Source organism: Thermobia domestica, chromosome 1, assembly GCF_964235325.1.
Source record: "Thermobia domestica chromosome 1, izTheDome1.hap1.1, whole genome shotgun sequence".
In the NCBI taxonomy this organism is placed as follows: Eukaryota; Metazoa; Arthropoda; class Insecta; order Zygentoma; family Lepismatidae; genus Thermobia; species Thermobia domestica.
This window is the reverse complement of record NC_137454.1, coordinates 110,494,436-110,510,093: the sequence shown is the minus strand read 5'-3', so window position 1 is coordinate 110,510,093 and position 15,658 is coordinate 110,494,436.

The following is a 15,658-nucleotide window of genomic DNA, read 5'->3' as shown; positions in this document are numbered from 1 at the left end:
TAGCCCATGAAATTTTCAAGCAGAATAACAATGAGTTCGTTTCGATTTTACGTTTTACCACACACTAAACACGCAGAATGATATTTGATAGAAAGGTACACAGACACCCTTTGAGTTAGCATCTCAAATTACTTTGCGGCAAGGAAAACAAAAACGCTGGGCTACAATAGTAGCCCGCGCGCGTATTGCAGGGTTAAAAAAAGCTTAACCTGAGTCTTCATTTTGTTACTTTTATTTATATTAAGTATACAGTATCTATTGACCCTGAACTAAGTATGTTTCAAATTAAATCAAAGGTTAATAGGAAAGAGAACAACAAAATTGTAGATACACGTAATGACACATAAAAGTAAACTTCATATTATTCATGTAAATGTTGGTGTACTTTTTAGCAAAAACGATAACAGTATCAACAGTATTTAACTATTTTTAAACATTGAAACAATAATAGTTGTCTTACTTAAGTCGTGTTTTAATTCTTTCTTTTCTTTTTTTCCCTAATTAATCATTTAGCAATAATGAAAAGACATTGCCTGGCGAGTACTCACTACAAAAATATAATATCAAACTCGGATATACACGAAGAAGAATGAGAGTTTTCAGAAATGTGATTGACATAGCTGGTATGTTCATTTATTAGATATTTGAATAAATTATAAGCCATTACCAATTTGTAGTCCTAATAGGATATATATATATATATATATATATATATATATATATATATATATATATATATATATATATATATATTCATCCTCACGGCATTGTCAAGGCTCTATATTTGTATTTTACATTTATTATTGCAACCGGGTGTTACTGACTTCCGTATACGGTAGCCCGATCATCACCCTTGTTCTTCGCGCGCACAGTCATTCGAAGAACTGAAAACGTACTCTGTACACAAACAGTTTATGGTTGTGAACTCGGAAAGCCTGGTACTTCTGCTTGTCAAGGTCAAAAAGTGGGAGAAAAAAGGATGTGTAGAATGTAAAGAGGGTGCAACAGTGACTGATGCTTGTAAGGGAACATATTCATTTGTAGTTCGTGCACATTCCGCCTGTAGCGCTACTGTGGCACGACGTATATTGTAACTGTATAACTCTTGTACACCGCTAGTAGGTCTATTCGCGTTAGTGACGACCGAAACTATGTTGTCAGCTCTGACTGCGATAAGGCACTGCCGTGCTGCTTTTCCTTCTCTTTTTTTCCCCTTTTCCATTTGTGAGACGCCAAACATGTTGTTTTTGCTTGTTGCACGCGCTGAACGTGTTTCGGCGAGCGAAGTATTTAAGAAGTTGACTACATATTCTTGTTTGCGATAGTTTTAAATTGGTTAACTGTTGAAAAATATACGAAAATAAAGCTGTACTTGTTAAGGTATATTAGTCGAGGACGTAGCTACTGACAGTGTTGATTACAGATTTTCTCGAGGAAGAATTTAATTACAGTAGAGGTGAAAAGGAGACGTCCATTTAGACAGCCCCCCCCCCCTTATCAGACTCAATCGGAAATGGTCTCAATCGTTTGTACACAATTGTGCAGGCGAAATTTTTCGTTTGTACACAATTAGGGGCGCCGTCAGAACGAAAACAAAGTGGGGGCTGTCTAAATGGTAGCCCCCCAACAACATGTCCTATTCAAGCACAAATTGTCGCAATCATTTGTACATCATTTCTACAGAAATGTGAAGGCGAAATTTTCGTTTGTACACAATTAGGGGCGCCGTCAGAACGAAAACAAAGTGGGGGCTGTCTAAATGGTAGCCCCCCACCAACAAGTCCTATTCAAGCACAAATTGTCGCAATCATTTGTACATCGTTTCTACAGAAATGTGAAGGCGAAATTTTCGTTTGTACACTATTAGGGGCGCCGTCAGAACGAAACCAAAGTGGAGGCTGTCCAAATGGTAGCCCCCCCCCCACCATGTCCAATTCAATCACAAATTGTCGCAATCGTTTTGTACATCGTTTGTACAGAAATGTGCAGGCGAAATTTTTGTTTTACACAATTAGGGGCGCCGCCAGAACAGAAAAAAATGGGGGCTGTCTAAGTGGTAGCCCCCCCCACCATGTCCAATTGAATCAAATTGTCGCAATTGTTTGTACTTCGTTTGTGCAGAAATGTGCAGGCGAAATGTATGTTCGCACGCAATTAGGGGCGCCGCCAGAACGAAAAAAATTGGGGGCTGTCTAAGTGGTAGCCCCCGACCATGTCCTATTCAATCACAAATTGTCGCAATCGTTTGTACTTCTTTTGTACAGAAATGTGCACGCGAAATTTTCGTTTGTACATAATTAAGGGCGCCGCCAGAACAGAACAAAATGGGGGCTGTCTAAGTTGTAGCCCCCTCCCCACCATGTCCAATTCAATCACAAGTTGTCGCATTAGTTTGTGCATCGTTTGTACAGAAATGTGCAGGCGAAATGTTTGTTTGAACAAACTTAGGGGCGCCGCCAGAACGAAAACAAAGTGGGGAGCTGTCTGAGTGGTAGCTCCCCCCACGATGTCCAATTGAATCACAAAGTATCGCAATCGTTTGTACATTGTTTGTACAGAAATGTGCAGGCGAAATTTTCCTTTGTACACTATTAGGGGCGCCGCCAGAACGAAAAAAATGTGAGGGCTGTCTCAATGGTAACCCCTCCCATTTCCAATTCAATCACAAATTGTCACAATCGTTTCCATATCGTTTGAACAGAAATGTGCAGGCTAAATTATTGTTTGTACATAATTAAGGGCGCCGCCAGAACGAAAACAAAGTGGGGGGCTGTTTAAGTGATAGCCCCCCACCATGTCCAATTGAATCACAAATTGTCGCAATCGTTTGTACATCGTTTGTACAGAAATGTGCATGCAAAATTTTTGTTTGTACATAATTAGGGGCGCCGCCAGGGCGAAAACAAAGTGGGGGGCTTTCTAAGTGATAGCCCAATCACCATGTTCAATTCAATCACAAATTGTCGCAATCGTTTGTACATCGTTTGTACAGAAATATGCAGGCAAAATTTTTGTTTGTACACAATTAGGGGCGACCTCAGAACGAAAACAAAGGGGCGGGCTGTCTAAATGGTAGCCCTCCCACCATGTGCAATTGAATCACAAATTGTCGCAATCGTTTGAATATAGTTATAAAGAAATGTGCAGGCGAGATTTTCGTTTGTACACAATTAGGGGCGCCGCCAGAACGAAAACAAAATGGGGGGCTGTCTAAATGTTAGCCCTCCCACCATGTTCAATTCAACCACAAATTGTCGCACTTGTTTGTACGCTTTTGTACATAATAAATGTGCAGCTGAAATTTTCGTTTGCACATAAATGTGGCCCCGCCAAAACGATAACAAACTATGGGCTCTCTAATTGATAGGCCTCCCACCATGTCGAATTCAACCACAAATTGTCGCACTTGTTTGTTACGGTTTTGTACAGAAATTTGCAGGCGAAATTTTCGTTTGTACACAATTGCGGGCGCGCCAAAACGATAACAAAGTATAGGCTACCCCCTACGTCCGATTCAAAAGAAAATCATCTCAATTGTTTGCACATCGTTTGAGCAGTAATGCGCAGGCGAAATTTTTTTTCTAAGCTATCAGATGCGTGGACAGAACGAAAAAAAAGGGGAGTTGTCTAAGTGCTAGCCCCACCATGTTCGATTGAACCACAAATTGTCGCGATCGTTTATACATCGTTTGTGCAGAAATGTGCAGGTAAAATTTTCGTTTGTATTAAATAATATACGGATGTGAGTATTTTTAATATCTGCGATGAACATTAACCGGTTTGAATAACGGTTGATGAGTTTGAAAATGGTTCCTATTGCACTAGTTGAAAAAAAAATCTTTTTCTCTGGCACACGGAAGAAAATGCCTGATTCTAATAGAACTTTTCACGTAGAATTCGAATCTGCAATCAGTTTTTCTCCATCACCCTCAGTTTTCCCGTGACAGAGGTGTTTTCGGAAAATTTCCCCTCAAATTTCTGTTCTTTTTCTTTTTTTCTTTTTTTTAAACCATTTTCATACTTGTAGCTTGGGTACCTTAGGTATATAAACGCACAAATTATATTGTATATTAGCCTGATTTATACTTAGTAAGCCCTCTAAGTTTCATAAGAATAGCATTATTCTATCTAGAGAAATAAACATATTTATATAAAAAATATGCTATGTGTACTGTTCATTTTACAATATTCATTAGTGCAGATAAAATCACATATAACTTCCACGAAAATTACAATATAAGCACGGTTTATATCTTATTGAATTTGAAATAATACATATTTTCAATGATGTATACACCGTGTCACCATTTTATATCTACTTAATAAATAATACAAAAGAAGTGAGTGGTATCTTCTTAATAAATGTGCACTTACTTACCTCAACTAATATGTTTTAGTTGTCGACTTTCTTCTGTGTTTGGTTTCTGGAACATCTCTTTTAAGTGTCCAACAGTAATTAGCTAGCATTTTTGAACTACACTGTCACTGGTACCTCTTCTCCATGGAGGAAATGTCCTGATGAAAATGTTCCCCATACTCATCACTAACAGCACCAAGCTTTTCAGGAAAGAAATGCAGGTGGGAGTCTAGAAAGTGAACTTTAAGGGACATGTTGCAACCCATTTCATTGAATGATTGCCGGAAATCACTCACAATTTCACGGTAATTTGGAGCTTTCTTGTTTCCTAAAAATTTCTCTGTTAAACATTTAAATGGACACCAAGCTGCTTTCTCAACCAGAGTTAAGAGATCCTCAAATTTTTGGTCACGAATCAAACATCTTATTTGGGGGTCTACAAAAATCCCTAGCGTCACTAACCCGAGGAATTTTTTCCTTGAGGTAACAAGATCCTGCATTACTTTTGTCCATTGTCCTAACAAAGTTTTTGAAGAGCCCCAACTTTATGTGAAGAGGAGGTAGAATTATCTAATCAGGGCTCACCAGTGAGGAATAAACAGCATTCTTCTGTCCAGTAGTTAATACATGCGTTGGCCATTCCTTCTTGATGTAATGTTCCGCTTTGTTCCTGCTGTCCCATTCGCAGAGGAAACAACAATATTTCGTATAACCAAGCTGCAAACCCATTAACAAAGAAATGACTTGTAAATCACAGCAAACGGTCCACTTGTATTTCTCATACTGAATTTTTTTCAAACACTATTTCGATGTTTTCATAGGTTTCTTTCATATTAGTTGCATAAGCCAAAGGCACTGAAGGAAATTTGTTGCTATTGTGCAAAAGGACAGCCTTAAAACTAGTTTTCAAAAAGTCAATAAGCAATCTCCACTCTGTACTTATATGTGCATGTCCAAGTCTATCCATCACAGCACAGACATTATTACAATACACTAAATCATTTTCTTGAGAATAGTAGTTCTGAAACTCTGTATGAAGGTTTCGAAAAATACACACTTTAGTGTCACGATGGAGCAGATTCCAGCCTTAAGTTTAGAATCAAGAAGTTCTGTCTGTGTATTGGAGAGTTTTAAATTCCTTATGAGGTCATTTAGTTCACCCGGAGTTATCAGATGGGAATCCAATGTAGATGTGCTTCCTACATAAGTAGGATCATCATTTTCATTTGGAACTTCAATAGTTGCCTTAAGTACGTAATCCTCATTTACCGTAAGATGAGAAGGAGGTACCGGTACAGGTAATTCTGCACTGTGTGGAACTGGCCTAATTGCTGATGCAAATTAGGGTACTGTACTGTGTGGTTAGATTTACTGCTTATTTCTTTTATCTGTGTCATACAAAAGTAGCAGTCTGAAGAATGATCTTTTGGTTCCCTCCAGATCATCGGTACTGCGAAGTTCATGTTTCGTCCACCATTTGCCCACCCAGTCAGACGTTTCACGCAAGTACAACAAATGTAGTGAGGAACCCAGTTCTTATCCTGGTCTCCTACACAGCAACCAAAATATAACTGATAACACTTCCTCACAAGTGGAGTAAAACATCGACGTTGTGATTTAAATATCAGCTCCCCACATACATAACAGAAATTGTCCGGTTTATTTACACACTTCCTCGACATCTTGTATCCTGTAAGGTATCACACACATACATACACACACACACACACACACACACACACACACACACACACACACACACAGGAATCTACACTCCATCAAATTCCCACAAAATCCCTCTAGACATTCCCTCATACAAAAATGGTGACATGGTGTACACATCATTGAAAACGTTTTATTGGAAGTCCAATGAGGTATAAACCGTGGTATATTGTAATTTTCGTGGAAATTATATGTGTTGAAGACCGACCCGACCCCACCCGTGACCCAAATTGACTGACCCGACCCGACAACCCGACCCGAGCTGACCCGATTGGCCCGACCCAAAGTGACCCGAGTGAACCAACCCGAGGTGACTTAACCCGACAACCGATCCGAGTGACTTGACCTTACAATCTAACCAGTTTGAGAGAGCTAGAACTTTACAAAACTGCCACCAGAAAAAAAAATGCTGACCAATTCTTATGCATAAACTATTGTTTCGGCTTTTTTTACTTGTAGTATAATTATCCTCCTCCTCCTCCTCAGTGTTCTCCCATTAATAAACAGGCCAGTTTCCGTGAACTAGGTAAGAAGCTTCCATTTTTGCGATTTCCCGCTAATATCTGCCTCGCAACCCAACATAAAGTACCACCCTCCTTATTACAATCTATCAATTCCAACCTTCTTACACACTCTCGCTCTCCTGATATCACCCCCTTTACTACATCCCTCAGAATGCAATCCCTTAGCAAGATCAAAACTTGTGATCCGTCCATTTTTCGCTTCCTTATATCGTCTAATATTGCTCTCGTCTCTTGCATTTTTTCAGCATTTCCTAATTCGTTTTCCTCTCTACCCTGCTAACCTTCTTTATTTTACTCCACATCCAAATTTCCAAGGTTAAAATTTAGGCAATCAAGTTCGAAAGTCAAAATAAAATTTGACTGAGTTCTGAAGACAAGTTCTGAAGGCTAAAATAATAAAAGTTCTGAAGACAACATTATTTTCTAGTAAGGAATGTATATAGAACTTCTTTTAATATTTTTTGCTGTGTAACAAACAACAATTTCATCACGTTAACATTCCGATTTTTCTATTTAAAAACAGCGTTGCTGTCTGATAGAATCATAAGGAACTAATTGCACTGAAATATCATTCTGTAGGGAATTACCTTTTATTTTTTCTTGATTAAATTATCAAGAAGATATTTGCAACGTTATATAAAATTAGCAAGTATTTTATTGCGGAGAAAGTCAAATCACTACCCCAGCAATAATAATAATAATAATAATCTGAAGGTGACCAAGAAAGTTCTGTCTCTTTGTGGAGGTCTGTGTTCAATTGGCCCTCACACCGTGAGTTGAATGCGAATGGATATAAGGTGAAGGTCAGTTGTTGGACGAGACGAGACGAGACAGAATTTTCATGAAAGGGTACGAGATGAGACAGAGCTCTTTCAATAGAAACATATGCACTTTTCCAGACGAGACTACCTTCACGACACATTTTCGAAACAAGAATGCCTCAAACCAGGACTCGTGAGCAACACTAGTAAGTATATCCAACATACTACTTGGTTGTGGCTGTTCAGATACACCGTGAACGTGCGTAAGGACTGAGTGAACATGGGGCCTTCACAGAGCGTCATAAGGGCTTGTTTGCTGTACGAGTTCAAATTGCTGCACCGCGGGGCGGAAGATATGACAGGCCTTTGGTGAGGGTGTCGTGACTACGCGGAGAGTGCAGTGGTATGACGGTTTAAGGACGGTGACGAAACACTCGAAGACGCACCACGTGCCGGAAGACAAACAGATGTTCAAAATAAAGATCTTCAGGCAGCAATTGAGGCGAAGACAGACATGTGAGGAACTGGTACTACCTTTCACTGTAAGTGGAGAAACCATTCGGCACCACCACCATCAACTTGGGAAGCACTGCAAGTTGGGTTGATAGGTCCTACATGATTTGACTTGGAGCCAGAAAGCAACGCGAGCAGACACCTGTGTTTCTTTGGTGTCTCGTCTGAGGAAGGAGCAATTTCTGGACAGGGTGTTGACATGTGATGGGAAGTGGGTCCTGTACGAAGCTCCACGGCGCCGTCATTGTTGGTTAGCATCCCATGAACCGGTTCAAAAACAGCCCAAGCCAGCACTACGCCAGAATAAGGTTCTCCTGTGCATTTTGTGGACTGCTCGAGGCATCGTCCATCGGGAACTGCTACCAGCTGGTCAGATCATCAATGCAACTGTGTACTGTCACTGTGTACTGTCTGGATCCAGCAGTTCTGAATCGCAAAGGGGTCCTCTTGTTACAAGGCAACGCTAAGCCCCACGTGGCTAAAATGACCCAGTACATCATTCTACGCCTTGGATGGAAAACACTATTGGATCCGCCATACTCCACGGACATTGTACCGTCCGATTATCACCTGTTCCATTCCTTGGACAATCACCTTAGAGAACGCCAATTCAAACAGCTAGAAGAGGTTCAATATGCACTTGATACCTTCTTCACTTCACGTCCCACCAAGTTCGACTGCGATGGAATCCATGGCCTTCCAGAACGTTTTCAGAAGGTCGTCGAGGCTGATGGAGACGATTTTTGATATTCCAGGTACGTCTTAGGTTACATACCAATGTTCGAAGGTGTTGGTGAAAAGGCGGCGGAACTTTCTTGGGCACTCTTAAAGTTATAATAATAATAATAATAATAATAATAATAATAATAATAATAATAATAATAATAATAATAATAATAATAATAATAATGTGTCCTGCCCAAAGGCAGATGTTTGACCCGAAGGTCCATGGGTATTGATTCCAGCTCGTACCAAGTAAGTTTTTTGGTGGACAAACCCCATGTGCATGGGTTTTCTCGGTGTTCTCCCATTTCCTCCCACTTTCTTCATTCAACCACTTCAATTATTTCTCATCATCACTGTCTCTCTTAGCGTTGGTGCATAACGTGGGACGTTAACTAGATATTTCCTTTCAATTTCACTTAATGTGACATTTAACTTGACATAGAAACGCAGAAAGGAAAAAAGTCAGTAGTAATATTAATTACAATTACAATACCAATTAGTTAATATAGGGTAAAATTAAAATTTTATTACTATTTCACCTTCAATTAGTCACATTTATCATTCATTCACCAACTTCGAATTGAATTCCACAACAAAGCTCTTTATAGTATTCCGTATAGAAAATAAGTGAAGAATGTGACGACCCGACCCGAGTGACCCGACCCGAGCTAACCCGACTGACCCGACCCGACAACCCGACCCGTAACCCGACCCGTTTGAGAGCACTATCAGAGGGGTACTATTTACAGTACAATTTATTTTGTATGGTTTAGCATACTTTAAGGCTACCATACTTTTTGAAAACAGAAAAAACGGGACATCTTACAAATTAGTAGTAAATATTGCATTTTGTATTAATTTTATCTTTCGAATTTTATTACAGTATCGCACTAGTTATACAACTTAAAATAATGTATTAATATAGTCCATACTCAGTGGCGTATTTAGGGGGAGGGCTTCCGGGCTCAAGCCCCCCACCGAAATCTTACTTACTATAGTAAAGTATATGAAATATCTTGCAGAATTTTCATATTTTCAGGCAAAGCACCCCCGGAAGTTAGCAAAGTCCCTCCCGAAACAAAATCGTAAATACGCCACTGTCCATACTTAATCAACAGTGCTAAAAATTATTATAGAAGCTAGAAGCTGTTATACAATATAAACGCAATCAGTGAACATACAATATTTAGGCAAAAATTATATTTTCAATATTATTACGCATACCACCTTTACATGCTCTACATGTCTATAAAGAAAAATATCCAGATTTATGAAGTTGTTTCAAAATTTCAATAGGCTGATTTATTTTTGTTAACCTAAAATGCGAACTAAAAGAAAGCAATTTGCATAATTGTTTTTCTGAAGCAGAAAAAAAAATGTGTTTTCGGGGCTGGTCTGCAACGTCACAAGAATTTGTTGCCACCTCGGGGTATACATTCTTACTTTTAGTGATAAGAGTTATACTTAGGAGGATTTAAACATTGCATGTTATATCCGGAAAAGCAGCGATTGCAATAATAATAAAGATTAGAATGAAATTGTTCCTATAGTATTGTCGGAATTGAAAGCAAAAGGAATAAGTCGATTTTATTATATTTTCAGAAATTTTGATATGTAATTAATAATAATAATAAAGAAAAAAAACAGGACAAGAAGGAAAATTTCTGCACACCGGGACAAATTTTAAGAAACCGGGGCGTATGGTAGCCTTACATACTTATTTGCATGCGGAGTGTCAGTACGGAGCCACTACGTAGCAGAGTTGAAACAAAACCTCGTAAATAGGTTGCCAACTCAGGAAAACAAAATTACCGGCACACCCTCAAAATTCTCTGTACAAATGAGAAACTGAAGACTGTATTGATCGTTATTGTATTTACCAGCAATTGTCACTTGTTTAAAATTATCGAAACAGATGAATAATACTGGATATTAATCTTTATGTAACAATAGTTGATTCATAAAATGAAATTTATTCCATAAACTTCACTTCAAACAAAGGAAATTGCTTTAAAAAGTCATTTTCTACTCTCAATAAATGAATAAAATTCTTTTACAATAAAATATAAGTGTTATCAAATTTGTTATGTTAAATAAATAAAAAAAACTGCCATACGTTAAAAAAATATCGATAATGTATAATACAACAGAAATTTGTGTTTGTAAAGGCACTGTTGAAAAATTTCGATGTTCAATGTTATATTCTGGATTGCAGATTCCAAAATACCGGTCATAAGGGGTCTAATAAGAAGTTTGTACCGGTCACCGGCCTTAATCAAAATTACAGCAAATACCGGCCAGTTAGCAACTCTACTCGTAAATCAGAATGCTGAATGCACCAAAATACTTCACCATGCATTCTATAGTTTCTGCAAAATGAGTTTAATGAAGATGATCAAATAAAGCAAAATACTGTGTTATAATTTACCCTTTAACAGTCTACTTTGTGAATTTGTTATATCTTCCACTTATCAATTTCCTGTACGAGATGAGAATAACGGTTTCTGCGCAAGATAGAAAGAAAAAATACCTTTTTCTCATAAGGATTCAGTTCACGTAAGAAATAATGAATAAGTTTAATAATAAGAGCCGAGGAGTGAAAAACTAACTCAGCAATAATGATTGTAAGTATAAATATAAAAAAACAAAAAAAACAACATTTAATTCCATCATCGTTAGGATAAGATCAATATAGTGAATCACAAGATAGTGTGAACAAACCAAACCACACAATAGTGTGAACAAAGTCCTGTTAGAAAAATACTCCATAAATGTGACACATTTTTTTAATGCTTCTACCATTTATACAATCCCTCACATTGTTTTCGTTCTGGCGGCGCCCCTAATAGAGTACAAACGAAAATTTCGCCTGCACATTTCTGTGCAAATGATGTACAAGCGATTGATATAAATTGTGATTGAATTGGATATGGTGGGGGCTACCATTTAGACAGCCCCACTTTGTTTTCGTTCTGGCGGCGCCATTAATTGTGTACAAACGAAAATTACGCATGCATATTTCTGTACAAACGATGTACAAACGATTACGAAAATTTGTGATTCAATTGGACATGTTGGTGGGAAGCTACCACTTAGAGAGCCCCCAGTTTGTTTTCGTCCTGGCGGCGCCCCTAATTGTGTACAAACGAAAATTTTGCCTGAACATTTCTGTAAAAACGACGTACAAACGATTGCGACAATTTGTGATTGAATTGGACATGGTCGGGGGCTACCACTTAGACAGCCCCACTTAGTTTTCGTTCTGGCGGCGCCCCTAATTGTGTACAAACAAACATTTCGCCTGCTCGTTTCTGTACAAACGAAGTACAAACGATTGCGACAATTTGTGATTCAATTGGACATGGTGGGGAGGTATTACTTAGAAAGCACCCTACTTTGTTTTCGTTCTGGCGGCGTCCCTAATTGTGTACAAACAAACATTTCGCCTGCCCGTTTCTGTACAAACGATTGCGATAATTTGTGATTGAATTGGACATGGTGGGGGGTACCACTTAGACAGCCCCCTTTTTTCTGTTCTGGCGGCGCCCCTAATTGTGTACAAACGAAACTTTTGCCTGCACATTTCTGTACACACGAAGTAGAAACGATTGCGATAATTTGTGATAGAATAGAACATGTTGGTGGGGGGCTACCAGTTAGACAGTCCCCCACTTTGTTTTCGTTCTAGCGGCGCCCCTAATTGTGTACGAACATACATTTTGCCTGCACATTTCTGTACAAACGAAGTACAAACGATTGTGACAATTTGTGATTCAATTGGACATGATGTGGGGGGGCTACCACTTAGACAGCCCCCCACTTTGTTTTCGTTCTGGCGGCGCCCCCAAGTTTGTTCAAACAAACATTTCGCCTGCACATTTCTGTACAAACGATGCACAAACGAATGCGACAACTTGTGATTGAATTGGACATGGTGGGGGGGCTACCACTTAGACAGCCCCCATTTTTTTCTGTTCTGGCGGCGCCCTTAATTATGTACAAACGAAAATTTCGCGTGCACATTTCTGTACAAACGAAGTACAAACGATTGCGACAATTTGTGATTGAATAGGACATGGTCGGGGGCTACCACTTAGACAGCCCCCAATTTTTTTCGTTCTGGCGGCGCCCCTAATTGCGTGCGAACATACATTTCGCCTGCACATTTCTGTACAAATGAAGTACAAACAATTGCGACAATTTGTGATTCAATTGGACATGGTGGGGGGGGGCTACCACTTAGACAGCCCCCATTTTTTTCTGTTCTGGCGGCGCCCCTAATTGTGTACAAAAAAAAATTCGCCTGCACGTTTCTGTACAAACGAAGTACAAACGATTGCTATAATTTGTGATTGAATAGGACATTTTGGTGGGGGGCTACCATTTGGAGAGCCCCCAATTTGTTTTCGTTCTGGCGTCGCCCTTAATAGTGTACAAAGGAAAATTTGGCCTGCACATTTCTGTACAAACAATGTACAAACGATTGCGATACTTTGTGATTCATTGGACATCGTGGGGGGAGCTACCACTCAGACAGCTCCCCACTTTGTTTTCGTTCTGGCGGCGCCCCTAAGTTTGTTCAAACAAACATTTCGCCTGCACATTTCTGTACAAACGATGAACAAACGAATGCGACAACTTGTGATTGAATTGGACATGGTGGGGGGGGGGGCTACAACTTAGACAGCCCCCATTTTTTTCTGTTCTGGCGGCGCCCTTAATTATGTTCAAACGAAAATTTCGGGTGCACATTTCTGTACAAAAGAAGTACAAACGATTGCGATAATTTGTGATTGAATAGGACATGGTCGGGGGCTACCACTTAGACAGCCCCCAATTTTTTTCGTTCTGGCGGCGCCCCTAATTGCGTGCGAACATACATTTCGCCTACACATTTCTGTACAAACGAAGTACAAACAATTGCGGCAATTTGTGATTCAATTGGACATGGTGGGGGGGGGGGCTACCACTTAGACAGCCCCCATTTTTTTCTGTTCTGGCGGCGCCCCTAATTGTGTACAAACAAAAATTTCGCCTGCACATTTCTGTACAAACGAAGTACAAACGATTGCGATAATTAGTGATTGAATAGAACATGTTGGGGGGGGCTACCAGTTAAACAGCCCCAATTTGTTTTCGTTCTGGCGGCGCCCCTAATAGTGTACAAACGAAAATTTGGCCTGTACATTTCTGTACAAACAATGTACAAACGATTGCGGCAATTTGTGATTTAATTGGACATGGTAGGGGCTACCATTTAGGGGAACTCCCTCGAGAGGAATCACTCTACTTATTTATTGCAAAAAGCAGAATTTAAAAATTCGCATTCGTCCAAAGTTATCGTGTGAAGTAACAGCCGTTTGTATGTACGTACTAATATTGATAAGTTCCACTACGCGATCCCAATTAATAGTTCATATACCCGCGCCACACACACACACACTAGCATTTGTACACACGAAAGTATACCTAGTAGTATCCACACTCTTACGCCGGAAACTAGAAACAAACAAACAAACACACACACACACAGACACACACACACACACAGAGGGAGAGAGAGAGAGAAAGAGAATATCTTGTTGTACCTTTATACTGAATGCACAATTACTCACAAAATCATTTAAAAAAGAAAAAAGAAAAAAGTTGTAAATGAAACTTTCAAAGATTGGTAGCACTGCTGCGTGTCACACATGAGATTGTTCCATAATGATTGATTCGTAATATGATGTATATGGGTTTCTTAATGGTAGTATAACAAAATGCCTTCAAATTGACCACTAAATAAAAAGTGAAATTTATTTCTCAAATTTTGTAAAATCGAAGTCGGTGGGCATTATGGGAACAGTCTACAATAAGAATATATGCAAATAAATATTAATATACTTCACGTTTTCGAGTGGGTGCAAGAAAGCTTCGAATAGTATTTGTTGCCAGAAGCATTAGCTGATGTATATATATATATATATATATATATATATATATATATATATTACGATCTCCTCTATTCCTTATTTATTTTAATTTAAAGGAACAGGTTGGGTAATAAATAAATAAACAAATACTTGTTTCCTTCTACATATTCATAATTTTCGAAGTAAATGGACCTTCAAAAGTTTTCAATATCCACCCACTGAAATTGACCAAGCGTGATCTTTGTGCTGAAATGATATAAGTTTGGCAAAATAATACACTGCCAGTTTAATATTTTGTCTGGACACAGAGCAAAGAGAAATTATATATATATATATATATATATATATATATATATATATATATATATATATATATATATATATATATATATATATATATATATTTAATTTACTCTCTACAAACTCCGTTATGGCAAATGCTGTAAAAATTTTAATTACAACACCCATGACTATATTGGTGGGATGTGATGGAGAACCATATATTATCTTTATTTTAAGATTAGAGAAACGGGTTTAAATTATGTTGTTTTACTTATTGAACCTCATGTTTCTATGAAATATTTAATTATTCCAGATAGTAACTAGAAAGCCATATCAAATTTACTTTTTAGTAGAGAATTGTTAACAAATTATCTTTGTAATACTGTATAGCTGGTATTTCTTAGTTTCAATTTTGAGCTCTTATTCCATGAATCATTATCGCCTCACAGATCCATGTCGCATGTTGCTGGGAACCATCTCGTTGCTACCCATCTTGAGACAATCCGATATGGCAAACACTATTCAAAAACTTTCCTGCCAATTCGTGGTGACACTCCCTTGTGTAGCTATGGCAAGAAACAGCTACGTTGATGCACGATTGCTGGTCCATTAGCGTTATTTCCATGTTACAACATGAATGGCTTACAAATAGTTTCCCAGCAATCGGTATTCATCCGGTACAACACATAGATTTGTCTATAGACCGCAGTGTAAAGTACTGATTACAGCCTTCCTTCTAATGTCTGCATTTTCGGTCCACATACATATCTTTATAAAGTACTTGGATTTCATTACGTATTTTGAGAGTTATATTAATGAGAAGAATTTTTCTAACATGTGCAATAATCCGTATGTGTA